The sequence below is a fragment of the Physeter macrocephalus genome, chromosome 11 (genome assembly GCF_002837175.3).
Source record: "Physeter macrocephalus isolate SW-GA chromosome 11, ASM283717v5, whole genome shotgun sequence".
Lineage (NCBI taxonomy): Eukaryota > Metazoa > Chordata > Mammalia > Artiodactyla > Physeteridae > Physeter > Physeter macrocephalus.
The window spans coordinates 93,457,837-93,474,180 of NC_041224.1; the positions used below are offsets into that span (position 1 = coordinate 93,457,837).

Consider the following 16,344-nt stretch of genomic DNA (forward strand, 5'->3'; position numbering starts at 1 on the left):
GACCCCACATGCTGCGGAGCGGCTGGGCCCGTGAGCCGTGGCTGCTGAGCCTGCACGTCCGGAGCCTGTGCTCCACAACCGGAGAGGCCACAACAGTGAGAGGCCCGCGTACCACAAAAAAAAAAAAAAAAAAAAAAAAAATCTATCCCAGTTTGACCTAATTCTCTCACAGGATTTGCTTGTCCCTTCCCCTCATTTCTCTCCATCCTTTTCCAAAAACAGAAGAAAGAATCTGGGTAGGGAGACAAAAAGATTTGAGCAAGAAAGATGCAGGGACCAGGGGCTGCAGAGAAAAGGGATGGAAAAGGGGAAAATATACAGGAGAGAGATGTTACAGCCCATGACCTTAACCTTCTAGTGGATTAAAGTGTTGAAAATTTGAAAACATTCATATAGGGTGATGTGCTTGCAAAATAATAAAAAGGAAAGAAGGGAACTGAAGGTAGAAAACGAGAGAAGTTGGGGTATTAAAAAAAAACAGTTTACCATTTGTCTGTGGTTAACCAACCCGATAAGGTGTCTCAGCAGTTTTAACCACTTTTCTTACATTTACATGAGAAATATTCTTTCACATTAGCAAAGTACTAAAATTCTTCCACCCAGTGCAACTCTACTACATTTCCATCATTCCTTCCTTGCATTATCTAAAAAACATATTCTTCCATGGATTATTTCACCAACACATTCTCCTAACCTTGCCACCAAAAAGTCTGTAAAATGTATGCAGTGGTCAAAAGCAATAGCTTTTGACATTTTAAAATAGACTTTTTTTTTCTTTTTTAGGTGTGTTAGTTTCTGATTTATAACAAAGTGAATCAGCTATACATATACATATATAGAGAGAGAGACTTTTTTTTAAGAGCTGTTTTAGGTTCACAGCAAAATTAAGAGAAAGGTACAAAGACACCTTGTACTGTCATGCATTATCACATCCCCCAACAGAGTGCTACATTTGTTACAATTGATAAACCTACATTAACACATCATTATCCCCCCAAATTCATAGTTTACATTAGGGTTCACTTTTCATGTTATATATTCTATGAAACTGGACGAGTATAATGACATGTATCCACCACCACAGTATCATGCAGAGTAGATTCGCTGCCCTAAAAATCCTCTGTGCACTGCCCATTCATCTCTCCCTCTGCTCTAATCCCTGGCAATCACTGATCTTTTTACTCTATAGTTTTGCCTTTTCCAGAATGTCATGTATTTGGAATCATATAGTATGTTGCCTTTTCAGATTGCTTTCACTTAGCAATATGCATTTAAGGTTCCTCCATGTCTTTTCGTGGATGGATGGCTCATTTTGTTTTTGGCATAGAGTAATAATCCACTGTCTGGATGTACCACACTTTATTTATTCTTTCACTACTGAAGGACATCACTGCTGCTTCCAAGTTTTGGCAATTATGAATAAAGCTGCTGTACACATCCAGGTGCAGGTTTTTGTGCATACATAAGTTTTCAACGCCTTCGGGTAAATACCAAGGGGCAGTCTCTGCATCCAGGGGGATATAGAGAGATCTGATGGGCTAGTGTGGGTCATATGTAACAGAAAGAGGCAAAGCCCCTTGACTGACAGTCCTGCTAGGAGTTACAGAAAGGCACAGGTGTAGTTCCTTAAAGGAAAATCAGAGTCATGTTACCAAAATGAGAAAGGAAATTGGCCCAACCAAAGCAATAGATATCAACTATATCAGTTATGAGATTTTAGTCAAGTCACTTAATCTCTCTGTTTTTTTTCCCATAAGTAAAAGAGACAGGGAGATGATAATACCAGACCCATTACTTGACATATTTCTTGTGAGAATTAAACACTCAATAAGACATATGAAAAGGATCTGTAAGCTGTGAAGCACTATTGCAAATAATAGCGGTCCGTAAGTACGTATTACGTGCCAGAAGAAACAGTATTATTTCTGTTATTAGTGCCTCGTTAATGTCAAATGACAAAACTAGAACAATTTAGTAACGAGTTTGATGTTCTTTATTTAAAGGAAAACAATCCATGGATTGGGGGAGTACAGAGCCTTTTGTACAGAGGGATTTAGAGCAAGAGTGAGTTTTATAGAACATTAGAAGAGGCAATGTTGCACAGCAAAGGAAAACATAAACAAAACAAAAAGACAACCCACAAACTGGGAGAAAATATTTGCAAACGATGTGACCAACAAGGGCTTAATTTCCAAAATATATAAATAGCTCATATAACTCAATAACAAAAAAAAGACAATCAAAAATTGGGCAGGGACATCCCTGGTGGTCCAGTGGTTAAGAATCCACCTTCCAATGCAGGGGATGCAGGTTCGATTCCTGGTCGAGGAACTAAGATCCCACATGCCGCGGGGCAACAAAGCCTATGCACCGCAACTACTGAGCCTGTATGCCGCAACTACAGAGCCAACGCGCTCTGGAGCCTGCATGCCACAACTAGAGAGAAGCCCACATGCCACAACTAGAGAGGAGCCTGTACACTGCAACAAAGAGCCCGCGCACCACAACAAAAGATCCTGCACACTGCAACTAAGACCTGATGCAGCCAAAAATAAATCAATATATTTTTTTAAAAAAAGATATTTTAAAAAAATGGGCAGAAGACCTAAATAGACAGACGGATATACAGATGGCCAACAGGCATGTGAAAAGCTGCTCAACATCACTAATTATTAGAGAAATGCAAATCAAAACTACAATGAGCTATCACCTCACACCAGTCAGAATGGCCATCAACAAAAAGTCTAGAAATAATAAATGCTAGAGAGGGTGTGGAGAAAAGGGAACCCTCCTACACTGTTGGTGGGAATGTAAATTGGTATAGCCACTATGGAGAACAGTAAGGAGGTTCCTTAAAAAACTAAAAATAGAGCTACCATATGATCCAGCAATCCCACTCCTGGGCATGTATCTGAAGAAAACCATAATTCGAAAAGATACATGCACTGCAGTGTTCACTGCAGCACTATTTACAAGAGCCAGGATATGGAAGTAACCTAAATGTCCACTGACAGAGGAATGGATAAAGAAGGTGTAGTACATATATACAGTGGAATATTACTCAGCCATAAAAAAGAACAAAATAATGCCATCTGCAGCAACATGGATGGACCTAGAGTTTGTCATACTGAGTGAAGTAAGTCAGACAGAGAAAGACAAATATCATATGATATCGCTTATATGTGGAATCTAAAAAGTGGTACAAATGGACTTATTTACAGAACCGAAATAGTCACAGATTGGGGGGAGGGATAAATTGGGAGATTGCAATTGACATAAACACACTACTATATATAAAATAGATAACTAATAAGGACCTACTGTATAGCACAGGGAAATCTACTCAATACTCTGTAATAGCCTATATGGGAAAAGAATCTAAAAAAGAGTGGATATATGTATATGTATAAATGATTCACTTTGCTGCACACCTGAAACTAATACAACATTGTAAATCAACTATACTCCAATAAAAATTTTTTTAAAAAACATATGTGCACCCCAATGTTCATAGTGGCACTACTTACATTAGACAAGACATGGAGGCAACCTAAGTGTCCATCTACAGAGGAATGGATAAAGAAGATGTGGTACATATATACAATGGAATATTCCTCAACCATAAAAAAGAATGAAATAATGCCATCTGCAGCAACATGGATGGACCTAGAGACTGTCATACCGAGTGAAGTAAGTCAGACAGAGAAAGACAAATATTATACGATATCACTTATATGTGAAATCTAAAAAATAGTACAAATGAAATTATTTACAAAACAGAAATAGACTCACAGACATAGAAAACAAACTTATGGTTACCAAAGGGGAAGGGGGAGGAGGGATAAACTGGGAGTATGGGATTAACAGATGTACAATACCATCTATAAAACAGATAAACAAGGATTTACTGTATAGCACAGGGAACTATATTTAATATCTTGTAATAAATTATAATAGAAAAGAATCCAAAAAAAGAATATAGATATATACATATATATATAAAACCAAATCACTTTGCTGTATACCTGAAACTAATAAATGTTGTAAATCAACTATACTTCAAAACAAAAAAATTTACGAATAAAAAAAATAAAGAAGAGGCAATGTGGAAACGGCATGATTGGCTAGAAAGTTGGGACTTCCTTATAAGGCCAGCAGGTCCTGTTTTCTAGGGTAAGGTAAGCTAGCTAAAGCTGAGTTGGAGGACCGTGAGCGGTATACATTAGGATTCCTTGACAGGTGTTTCTGGAAGTGTAGGCTGACTTAGGTTTTGTTATGTGACATGGGCCAGGCCACTACGGTGGCTTCCATTTTGTGGGTCCCCATATACAAATTAACTTTATCAGTTACATATATTCACCAACCTTAATTTGGTTTCTTAAATAGGTTTTAGGTTTCTTAAGTAACCCTTCAACTGTTATTTGGCTTCTTAAGTAGACTTCCATGGTGAGATAAGAGAGACTAAATGAATTAAGTGAATATCAGAGGGTTGGCAATTACGTTTTATTACAAACTCACTTCTTTTGTACAAGTCAATGTCATACAATAAGGTAGCTTCTTAGGGGTAAATCTCCACTGGCTAAGCTGGCAACTGAAGTTCCAGACTTGCAGAGTGAGATGATTGAGTCTTGAAGTATAGAGATCACTACCAACACCCACAGCTTTCTTTACCATCAATACCACTGTCAATATTCTGCTTCTATTGTGTGTGTGGGGGAGAACGAGGTGTCTTATTTTCTTCTTTTTAGCATTATGATGTCTGACTCATAATGTTATTCATGAGTAAAGGAATATTCATAATATTGAGTGGTAATCATTTTAAATATCATCATTGCTTCTGGACTATTAGTAAAACTAGTGGTGAAAATTTTATTCATTGAAGAACTTTACATCTTAAAATTCTCTTTTAATATGCTTATATTGGTTCAAAAGACAATGATTCTTCCCCTTTGGGGTTTTCACAAAATTCATTTATTATCTTAGTGTGTAGATATCAAAGTGGCCACCAACAATTACTGCTTTATTCTCTTTCTATGTGATGCAGAAAGTGGGATTATCAGTGACTACAGGCAGCATAAATTATTCCAGTACTCAGCTTTCTTTTTAGGATAGATTTATTTAAATTAGCTAGAATGTATTAATCTTGCTTAATTCAAAATTGCTAAAAGTAGTACATAGCTTTCCAAAATAGTCCTTATTTGTTACTATAAATGTTCAAGATCGTCAAAGTATTTCTGTTGCTAAACAAGAATAATTTCCAAAGATTCTTCAGACCAGATGGTGAAATGATATATAAAAATTCAATTTCTTGTAATATGATGTCAATAATACAGAAAGTTCAGAGTCTCCAATTCCTTTTTCAATTTAAAAATTCCAGTGGATCAACTTATTTTTAAATTATTGCTCTAGTCTTTGGGCCTCCTGTAAACTTCTTGTCAACATCTTTTGAATTACTTTATGAAAGTGCTGTCTTTAAAATTAATTATTTACTGTCTTCATCCAAAGTATTTTTTTCTAAACTGCTTACTTAATTTACTAATGAAAGAGCACATTTAAAAGCATTAATTTTTATTAACAGCTAAAGATTTCAAAATGTCATTTTTCCTTTTAAGATTTCACATAAGTCTTCATTACGTGTTTCCAGGAGAAAAATACACTCATTTACTTAGAGATAAATATAATCCCTCTATATTTCATCATTAACCTAGTACAGCTAATTCCTTAATGTCAGTGACTATGCAGGATTTTTCCAGCCCTGGTGGCCCTCAGACCCACTCCTCACCTTTCCCTGTTCTGCTCTGTATTGCAGGTGCCCATGTTCTCCGGCCCCTGTGTCAGCTGGCTTCCAGACGAGTTTGGTCAATGCGGGGCACTGATAGAGACTGGAGGCTGGGATATTGAGAGACTGGAAGGAGAGAGGAAAGAAGAAATCAGGGTCTTTGTCCCTCCTTCCTCTCTACCTCAGGAGGCAACTGAAGCAGCAACTGGCTCTCCTGTCTGTTCCTAGCTCCCCACTGGAGAGTCCTACCAGGATTCCAGCTTTGTCAGGTATGCCAGTCAGGGTCCAATCAGGAGAGAAAACCCACAAGTAACGTGAATGGAGAAGGTTTAATATAAAGAATTATTCACTATAATAGACACTGGAGTAATGCAGGACTGGTCAGTAGGAAATGAAGAGAAATCTAAAGAACACAATAATAGCAAATATAAGGAGCAGTTACAACTCTGGGGCTCAGAGAGAGCAAGTATGATCCACCCCCAGCTCACCAAGACTAAGATCCAGATCTTGCTGGAGACAGAATAGCTATGGCTCACTGGATGGTGAAGTTTGCTATGGTACCACACAAGCAGAACTTGCTGAGATACTGAGGGAAGCCAGCTACAGGGAGATGCCCCACCTCATAACTGCAAAGCCACTCCAGGGGATGCTAGAAGAAACTACCCACAGGGAGGTACTGTGTGCTATTGGCACACAGTAGCAGATACTGCAGAAACTGCGTGCACTGCAGGAGCCGGGAGCTGTAGAAGCAGCATATACTTCAGGAGCACCAGTGAGAGAAGCACATGGGAATCAAGAAGAGAGAGGAAAAAACCCTCCTCCTGACAAAGCTTAATATCATGCCAATTGACAAAGGAGAAACACTTGGAGGAGAAATATTTACAAGGCCTGTATTACTTTGCTATAGCTGCATAACGTATTACCACAAACTCAGTAATTTAAACAGCACAGATGTATTATCTCACAGCTTCTGTGGGCTACAGGTCTGGCACATTTTGTCTAGGTTCTCTGCTCAGGGTCTCATAAGGCTGAAATCAAAGTGTCAGCTGGCTGCATCTTCATCTCGAGGCTCAAGAAGGAAGTGATCATTTAGGTTGTTTGAATAATTCAGTCCCTTGCAGGTGTAGGACTTGAAGTCCTTATTTTTTTGTTGGCTGTCTACTGAGGACCACTCTCAACAAATAGAGGCCGCTCTTGCCATGTCACCCCCTCAACAGGCTCTCATAAACAGTGTTTTTTTTCTTCCAGTTTTATTGAGATATAATTGACATACAGCACTGTATAAGTTTAAGATGTACAGCATGAGTTGACTTATGTGCATCATGAAATGATTATCACAAGTGAACACCATCATCTCACACAGATACAACATTAAATAAATAGAAAAAAATTTTTTCCTTCTAAGGAGAACCCCCTAGGATTTGCCCTCTTAACACTTTCATACATAACATACAGCAGTTAATTATAATTATCACATTGTAACTTACATCCCTAGTACTTATTTATCTTATAACTGGAAGTTTGTACCTTTTGACTCCCTTCCTGCAATTTCTCCCAGCCCCACCTCTGGTAACCACAAATCTCATCTCTTTTGCTATGAGTTTGCTTTTTGTTTTTGAAGTATGATTGACCAACAATACTGTATTAGTTCCTGTTACACAACATAGTGATTTGATATTACTATACATTTCAAAATAATCACGATAAATCTAGTTACCATCTGTCATCATACAAAGATATTACATAGTTATTGACTATATTCCACACACTATACATCTCACGCTGTGACTCATTTTTGATCTAAAAGTCTGTACCTCTTAGCTCCCCTCACCTGTTTCTATCCTGCACCCACCCCCTCCCCTCTGGCAACCACCCTTTTGTTCTCTGTGTCTATAACTCTGTTGCTGCTTTTCATTTCCAATATAGAAATCCTTAATTACTGTCAACCTCTTTTGAATAGTTTTTAGGGATGAAAAACTCATTACTTCACTAAGTGGCCTGTTACTTTTGAGGATTTATAATTGTTAAGAGATTCTTCACTGTGATGAACTAAAATCTGTTTTGTAATTAATTGAGGTAGAGTTGATTTAAGATATTATATCAGTTTCAGGTGTGCAACATAGTGACTCAAAATTTTTATAGATTATACTCCATTTAAAATTATTATAAAATATTGGCTGTATCCTCTGTGCTGTACACTATATCCTTGTAGCTTTTTTTTAGTATTTATGTATTTATTTTATTTTTGGCTGTGTTGGGTCTTAGTTGCAGCAGGCGGGATCCTTGTTGTGGCGTGTGGGCTTCTCTCTAGTTGTGGTGTGCAGGTTTTCTCTCTCTAGTTGTGGCACGCGGGCTCCAGAGCGCATGGGCTCTGTAGTTTGCGGCACGCGGGCTCTATAGTTGAGGCGCACAGGCTTAGATGCCCTGCAGCACGTGGGATCTTAGTTCCCCAACCAGGGATCGAACCCATGTCCCCTGCATTAGAAGGCAGATTGTTTACCACTGGACCACCAGGGAAGTCCCAGCTTATTTATTTTATACATAGTAGGTTGTACCTCTTAATCCCCTATCCCAATCTTGTCCATCTTCTCTTCCCTCTCCCCATTTGTAACCACTAGCTTGTTCCCATGTGATATCTTGCATCTCCAGGTGATCCAGGCCCCTTTGTACTATATTATATCAGAGGATGGAAGGTTAACATAGCCCTAGGACAAGAACATAAATGTACATTGCTGTGTCCATCTGTGTGCAAACTGCTTCTTATTCTCCTTACCAGGACAGAAAAAAATGAATTCATCACATCAACAGTCTGTACCTGAGATCATATTAATCTTCTCTGGCAAGGACACAGCTAATAAAGCACACTACACCCTTTGGGCTTTGGATCTGAAAACTGACTCACATACAGAAACTCGGCATGGAATCACGACTTTTTATTTGGGTGGCGGCCCTCTGCCTCCTGATCATCCATTCTTGATTTCTTTCTATTTTACAGATTGAGCAATACTCAAAACTCTTTATTGGTTGTCCATTCATCTTGACCTTAGACACACGATCTCTTAACCTCTATAGCTCTCTGTGTCAGACTCCTCTAAGGGTCACTCTACCCTTTCTGCTTATCATTATAATTGCATCCACTTTGCTTCTGATGGGTTTGGTGCTACTACTTGGTCTATGTTACTTTAGGATCCTACCATCCCCATGGCTATCACTGCTGAAGCCCTGACCTAGTTAACACTGAGATAGTTATCATTAAGTTTCTCAGTGATTCTTGTGCCCTGTTTACCAGCACATTCCTTATCACTTTAGTCAATGGAATATCATCTGGATTCTTTTTCAGAACATAGGCAGCAGGAAGGTTTTTCAGACTCATATATCTACTCTAGAATGCACATATCTCTGAGCCTTTTAATCTCTTACTGTCTTCCAAAGCAGTGTGAATCTTCTATTTCACTTTTTCAAATCTTCCTCAAAAACCATCCTTGCAGGGCTTCCCTGGTGGCACAGTGGTTGAGAGTCCGCCTGCCGATGCAGGGGACATGGGTTCGTGCCCCAGTCCGGGAAGATCCCACATGCCGCGGAGCGGCTGGGCGCGTGAGCCATGGCCGCTGAGCCTGCGCGTCCGGAGCCTGCGCTCTGCAACAGAAGAGGCCACAACAGTGAGAGGCCCACGTACCACAAACAAACAAACAAACAGAAAAAAAACCCATCCTTGCAGCAAGTTGACACTATTTTCCAAGGTGTTAAAGCCTGTGTTGTAGAAGGATGCTCCCATATTCATAAATCCTTCCTTATCCAATGTTATACCTTATCTCACCCCCATTAAACCAGCATCCTTAGAATCCAACCTCATATATACTCATTCATCTCCTGCCAATACATGTTGGCTACATCCGGTAGCTCCTTTAGCATATGGTCCATTTCCTCCCTTAGAAGCTAAGGGAAGTGCTATCTTATATTGTTATTTGACCCTACTAATTAGTCTGGTAGCCAGGATGGGAGATGGGGGTTGATTATGGGGAGTGGGTGCATATTATCTTACAGTGGAAGGTCTTCTACACCATCTTCAAGTACAGGAGGATCACTGGCCTTTAAAAGGAAGAAAAGGCCTACTTGTTCAGGCCCAGAGGGTCCAGGGGAATCTGAGGATTCAAGATTTTTAACTTCATCAACCCAGGTGAGATATCCCCATCTCAAGTTTCAGGGTTCCACTCCTACTCGTTCGAGACCCTGATCTGTCGTGGCTCAGAATTCATTCTTCGATGGAGTTTTGCTGCTATTAAAAAGTCCTGGCCCTGATCTTAAACTTTTGCTGATGTCTGGCTGCAGGATTTGAGAGTTTGCTTGTATGCTGCCAAGGAGGGCTTTTGGCTTTCACATTTCATCATGAATTGGAGGTTAATCGTCCTCAATATTTCACTATTTTTTCTCCAATGTTTCAATAGCATACAGCAAGAGCCATTTAATTCTGTAGCCCTTATATTTACTATTTCTTCCAAACATCTCAAAGACCTAAGTTATTATACCTTGCAGTACATCCCTTCCACTAGAGTTCTATCCCAGCTCACCACCAGTGAAAGTTTTAACAACTGCACAGATGCAGCATGCCATGCACCATCAACATTCCATCTACTACCACTGATGGAATCCACATTGCTAGCCAGCCAATGGGCTGTCATTGCTAAGACAGCACAGGCACCAACTTTCCTAGATGGAATTCCCTCAGAAACAGATTCTGAAGCATAGATTTCCATGCAGGAGGCTTACTGGAGGGTACTTTCAGGAACAATACCTGTAAGACAGTGAAGGAAGTAGGATGGGGTAGAAGGAGATGAGTTGAACTGCTTAGGAGTTGCATCAGAGGCTTCAGGTGATCTTATGGGGAGCTCTGGAGCTATATGACGCTTTGAGTTGTCTCAAAGAGAGACAAAGGGCTGAACCTTTGTACCCCTGCATTAACTAATCACTGGATGCAGGCATACCCTGAGAACAGGTGTGAATTCGGGCAAATTAGCACCCTTCAGCAAGGAACTCAGATGTGTGAGCCATCAGCAGTCAACATGCCCAACAGCTAGGAGAATTAGCACCTCTGCCCCGAAGGAGGGATCCGGGAAGCACACCATAGCATCCACTATGGTTAGTTTCTGCTCATACCCTACAGATTCACAAGCCAAGAGAAAAGCAAGATGTATTGAAGCAGTCCAAAAGAATTTAGATAACTACTGTATTCTTGAAGAGATCTGCTTCTAAGATGGGAATGCTGAGGAAACGATGGGTTAATAATGAAAGTATGATTTTGACACTACAAGGGAGTAAACTGAGGTCATTTACGACTTCCTTGATGTCCATGACCATACCTTTCCTTGAGTCTCTTCCTTCCTATCTGATCACCCTCTGGTTTCCTTCACTGACTCCTTTTCTGCCATCTTCCCCTTCCCCACACCTCAAAAGATGTGGCCTATGTTTCCTCCTCACCCTCTTCTCACTCTGCACTTTCTTCCTTGTCTATTTCACTTTGTCCCTTAGATATGGATGACACCCAGATCTACAGCTCCAGTTCTCACCTCACTTCTGAGCTCCTCACTTCTGAGTTTCAGAATCTAATTTCCTGCTACCTACTGGACATTCCTTCCATTCCCACCTCAAATTCAACACATCCAAAACTAAATTCCTTAATATAACATTCACGGGCCATCACAATCTGGTCCCTATCTAATTGGGCTATTCCTCCTCTGCATTCAATGACATTCTGCCTTTTCTGCTGGTTATTTTCTATATTCGTGTGCATTTTTTCTTTTTGCCTTTACACATACTACTCCTTCTGCCTGAGATGCCCTATTTATCCTCTTCCATTTATCAGAATTCAACTCACTGTCCAAATCCCAGGTTGCATGTCACCTTATTTAAGAAGTGCTTCCTAATACCACAACCAGAATTAATCTCTTCTACCGGGTTTTATTTATATCTCCAATCAGACAGTTACCATAGTCTACCCTTTATTATAGTGATTGAGATTTTATTTGTCTCTCTCACTAGGTTGTTAACTTTCTCAAGACATGCACTGTGGGGCTTCCCTGATGGCGCAGTGGTTAAGAATCCACCTGCCAATGCAGGGGATACAGGTTTGATCCCTGGTCTGGGAAGATCCCACATGCCAGAGAGCAACTAAGCCCATGAACCACAACTACTGAGCCTGCGCTCTTGAGCCTGCGAGCCACAACTACTGAGCCCGTGCACTGCAACTACTGAGGCCCACGCGCCTAGAGCCCGTGCTCCGCTACAAGAGAAGCCACTGCAATGAGAAGCCCATGCACCACAATGAAGAGTAGCCCCTGCTCGCCGCAACTAGAGAAAGCCCGCGCACGGCAACGAAGACCCAATACAGCCAAAAATAAATAAAAAATTAAAAAATAAAAAAAGCTTTCGTTTCACTCACAGGAGTATGCTAGAAGACTGGGAAAAAGGGAAAAGATAAAAGTAGACATGACTGCAACAAGATAGCTGCTGAGTGGGAAAGAGAAGAGAGAATCAGTGTACCCTCCTCCTCAGCCAGCATTAACACTAGATGCCTTCTGCTGGCTGGGGTCCAGTTCTCTCTCAGTAAGATGGCCTTTCCCCCTTCAGCAAGGACTCCTTTAAAGTCACTTGGGCCTTGAGATGGGATTCACACAGACATAAGAAACAACTCAGGATTGCCACAGTCAATAATGATTCCAAGTAACTAGATATTTCACCTACTAAGAGTTATCTCTCCTTAAATACTATTTGCCCCAAATCTTCTAGAGTAGCAGTGTTTTCCCTTCTACCTGTGAGCAGTCCTGCTCTTTTGAATAGGTAGTGGTTTTCATTCCCATCCCTACTCCACCCCAAATCACTCATACCTTAGCTTTTTTTATTATTATTATTGTTTCATTCCTTTGGTTCATAAAGATTTCTTCATAAAATGAAAATATCCCTGAGAGGTATTCAGGTTCCATCAATGAACATTTTAGTTACCAATTAAGCCAGTATGTAAAAGCCAAATCTTAAAGGAAATGAGGTGTGGTGGTCAGTTCTATATGCCAACTTGGCTAGACACAGTCCCGTTATTTAATCAAACACTAATTTAGGTGTTACAGTGAAGGTGTTTTGTAGATGTAAATTAAATCCGTAATCAGTTGACTTTAAGGAAGATTCTTTAAGGAAGATAATCTGGTGGGCCTGATTCAATCAGTTAAAAGGTTTTAAGAGCAGAACAGAGGTTTCTCTGAAGAAGAAATTCCTCTGTGGATAACAGCTTCAGCTGATGCCCAAGAGTCCCAGTCTGCCCTTCCTGATGGCCTACCCTACCAGTGTGCCTTGCCAGCCACCACAATCATATAAGCCAATTCCAGGCAGTAAATTTCTAAATCTCCTACTGGTTCTGTTTCTCTGGTTGAACCCTGACTGAGGATTGGGGGCTGGGCAAGAAGAGGGGAGAGGCCTGCATAGAGGAGTAAAGGAAGAGGAACAGGCAGCAAAGGAAATGCTGACAGGGGAGTTCATTTGACAATTCTGCCCAAGGAAGGCTTTGTTTGAGAAAATAAAAGAAAGGACAGAAGACACTGAGAGTTCAAAGTAAAGAAAGGTAGAAAAGGTGGGGAGACACACCACAAACTCACTCTTCTTCAGCAGCTTTAGTTATTGGCAGCAGTGGTGTAGAGAGGGAATACTGACTTTCTAATGGAACCTAGTATCTGCAGATTGCATGAAAGCTCTTCCTCAGAACAGCACAAGCTTACTTTAGCTTCTTTGTACATTTCTATTCTTTCATGTAACCAGAGAGGCAAATGAATACCTTTGCAACTAATGCTTCCAGACTCATCTGCACAATCAAATGCACCTGAAAAAAAAAAAAGAGCAGAGAGGGAATTGGTTTCCTTCCATATCTAGAGGGTTTCCCCAAATATCATGAATAATTCTGGCAAATTTTCCAGAAACTAGTAGGTATTCTAAACTAAGTATGTATTTGAATAACTCAAGAGCAAGAATATAATCTAAGTTGGAAAAAATAAAATGCTTGGATAAATACACACTTAAATAAGCAAGTCAGTAAAAAGATGCCAATATACATGAGCATTGAAAGGAAGAAAAAAATGGTGCAGCCTTCAAGGGACTCTAAGAAGAAAACTACATGGGTATGATAAAAAACCAGGAATAAGCGAAAAGTTAGAGATCCAAAACTAGACAGAGTTAAAACTGTACCAAAAATTAAAGGAATCAGCAATTGGATGTTGCTACCAAGAATGGTTAGTAAACCTTTTAGAAAAGACAAACTGATATTTATTGAGCACTTATTGTACGACAGGCACTGTGTTACATGGTTAATCTCATTTAGGCTCCACCAGAACCCTAGAAGGAATATAACAGTAATATTGTCTTTATTTTACAAATGGAGTAACTAAAGCTCACAGAGTTTAGCAGCTTGCCCATGGCCACCCAGGTAAATACGTGATTGTACATGCCATGGTTAAAAGAAGTAAGTCTGTCTCTTTTATCTTTGGGTTTCCAATGTCTAAGCACATATTGATTATATAAATTATCATAATGATCATATAAATTGTAGTGAATGGTGGAAGACTTGACTGTCTGACCTTAGAGAACATACTATCTCTATTCTACACTAACACTAACAGCCTATTTTCTTAGTTATCACTTTTTTTTTGTTTGTTTTGGCTGCTTTGGGTGTTTGTTGCTGTGTGTGGGCTTTCTCTAGTTGCGGTGAGCGGGGGCTACTCTTCATTGTGGTACACGGGCTTCTTTACCTTAGTTAGACTGAGTAAGGTAAAAAGAAAAGATTCGAATAAATAAAATCATAAATGCAAGAAAAGACATACAACTGATGCCATGGAAATTAAAAGGATCATAAAAGACTACTATGAACAATTATATACCAACTGGATAAACTAGAAGAAATTAGAACCCTGGCACACTGTTGGTAGGAATGCACAATTGTACAACTGCTATAGAAAATGGTATGAAGTTTCCTCAAAAAATTCATAACAGAACTACCATATGATCCAGTAATCCCACTTCTGGGTATTTATCTAAGAGAACTGAAATCAGGATCTCAAAGATATTAGCACTTCTATGTTCATTGCAGCACTATTCACAATAGCAAAGATGTGGAAAAAAATGTACAATGACAGATAAATGGATAAAGAATATGTGATATACACATTCAACAGAATACTATTCCACCTTTAAAAAGAAAGAAATTCTGCAATATGCAATAAGATATATGAATCTTGAGAACATTATGCTAAGTGAAATAAGCCAGTCATAGAAAGACAAATACTGCATGATTCCACTGATATCAGGTATCTAAAATAGTCAAATTCATATAATCAAAGAGTGGAGTGGTGAGGGGTTGGTGGTGAGGGAAATGGGGAGTTACAACAGGCAGAAAGTTTCCGTTAAGCAAGAGGAGTAAGTTCTAATTCACAGATTGTTGGGTGAATGGCTCCCGGATAGCTGACTCACAGCAGGGAAGCTCTGAAAACAGAGTGGTAGGGCACCCAGAAGTGTCTCAGGAGGACCCCCTTCCCAGCCACAGAATGCCTGGTTGGAGGCTGCTAACACAAACTAATGCCCAGGTACTGGCCTGAGGCACAGGCAGCCTGGCTGCTGCTCAGGGCTTGGGGAAGAGAAGAAACATCTGGCTTCTGCTTAGAAGTCTCCACAGCAAGAGCTGTACTTGCTAGGACAAGCACCTTTGCAAAGAAAATGTCCTATTTGTTAAGCAGTTGATCTCTGATAAAAATAAAGCCCAATTAGTAAGTAAACTGTGTCCTCTGAAAGATGAACCATGGCCTTTATATCCTTGGGAACCAGGTTTCTCTAAAGTTGGCCTTATCACACTGAAGCTGGGCATGATGCCTTTATGGACCAAGGATGGTCAAAAGCATACGGTCACATTACTTCAGATACAAGACGGTCACATACTAAAATATACCCCAAAGGAAAACCATAATGGGAAAATGGCAGCCCTAACTGTAGGAGGAAAAACTGTAACACATGTCTGTAACTCTGCATCTCTATTGGAAATTTACCGAGAACTTGGATTGCTGCCAGTATGGAAAGTTAAAACCTTTCATGTAACAGACAACGCTGTCATTAAACCAGGCACTCCTCATTATGTTTCTCCCAGACAGTATATGAATGTCACAAAAAAAACGATATTGGTAAAGGTTTTCAAGGCATCATGACAACAAGGGGATTTAAAGGCCAGCCTCCTACTCATGGTCAAACAAAAATCCACAGGAGACCTAGAACAATTTCAACCCGTGATGTTGCCAGAGCCTGGCCTGGAACTAAAATGCCTGGACAAATGGGAAGCACAGATAGGACAGCATATGGACTGCAAGTGTGGACACAAAGCACAATATAAGCTATATAAATGGCTCTGTACTTGGACATAAAAATGGCTCAGAGATTCTAAACTGCCTGCATATAAGGATTCCTATTAAAATTTATTATTCCCTATATATTTTCCTAATGGAGAAGAAGAGGAACAACCAGACCATTTATATGATAAAAACATGTAA

At 39.9% G+C, this 16,344-nt stretch overlaps 1 pseudogene; it reads left to right on the plus strand.

Annotated features, from left to right (window-relative positions):
* Positions 1–15,354: 15,354 nt before the first annotated feature.
* LOC102994011 (39S ribosomal protein L3, mitochondrial-like) lies at positions 15,355–16,344 on the plus strand (annotated as a pseudogene).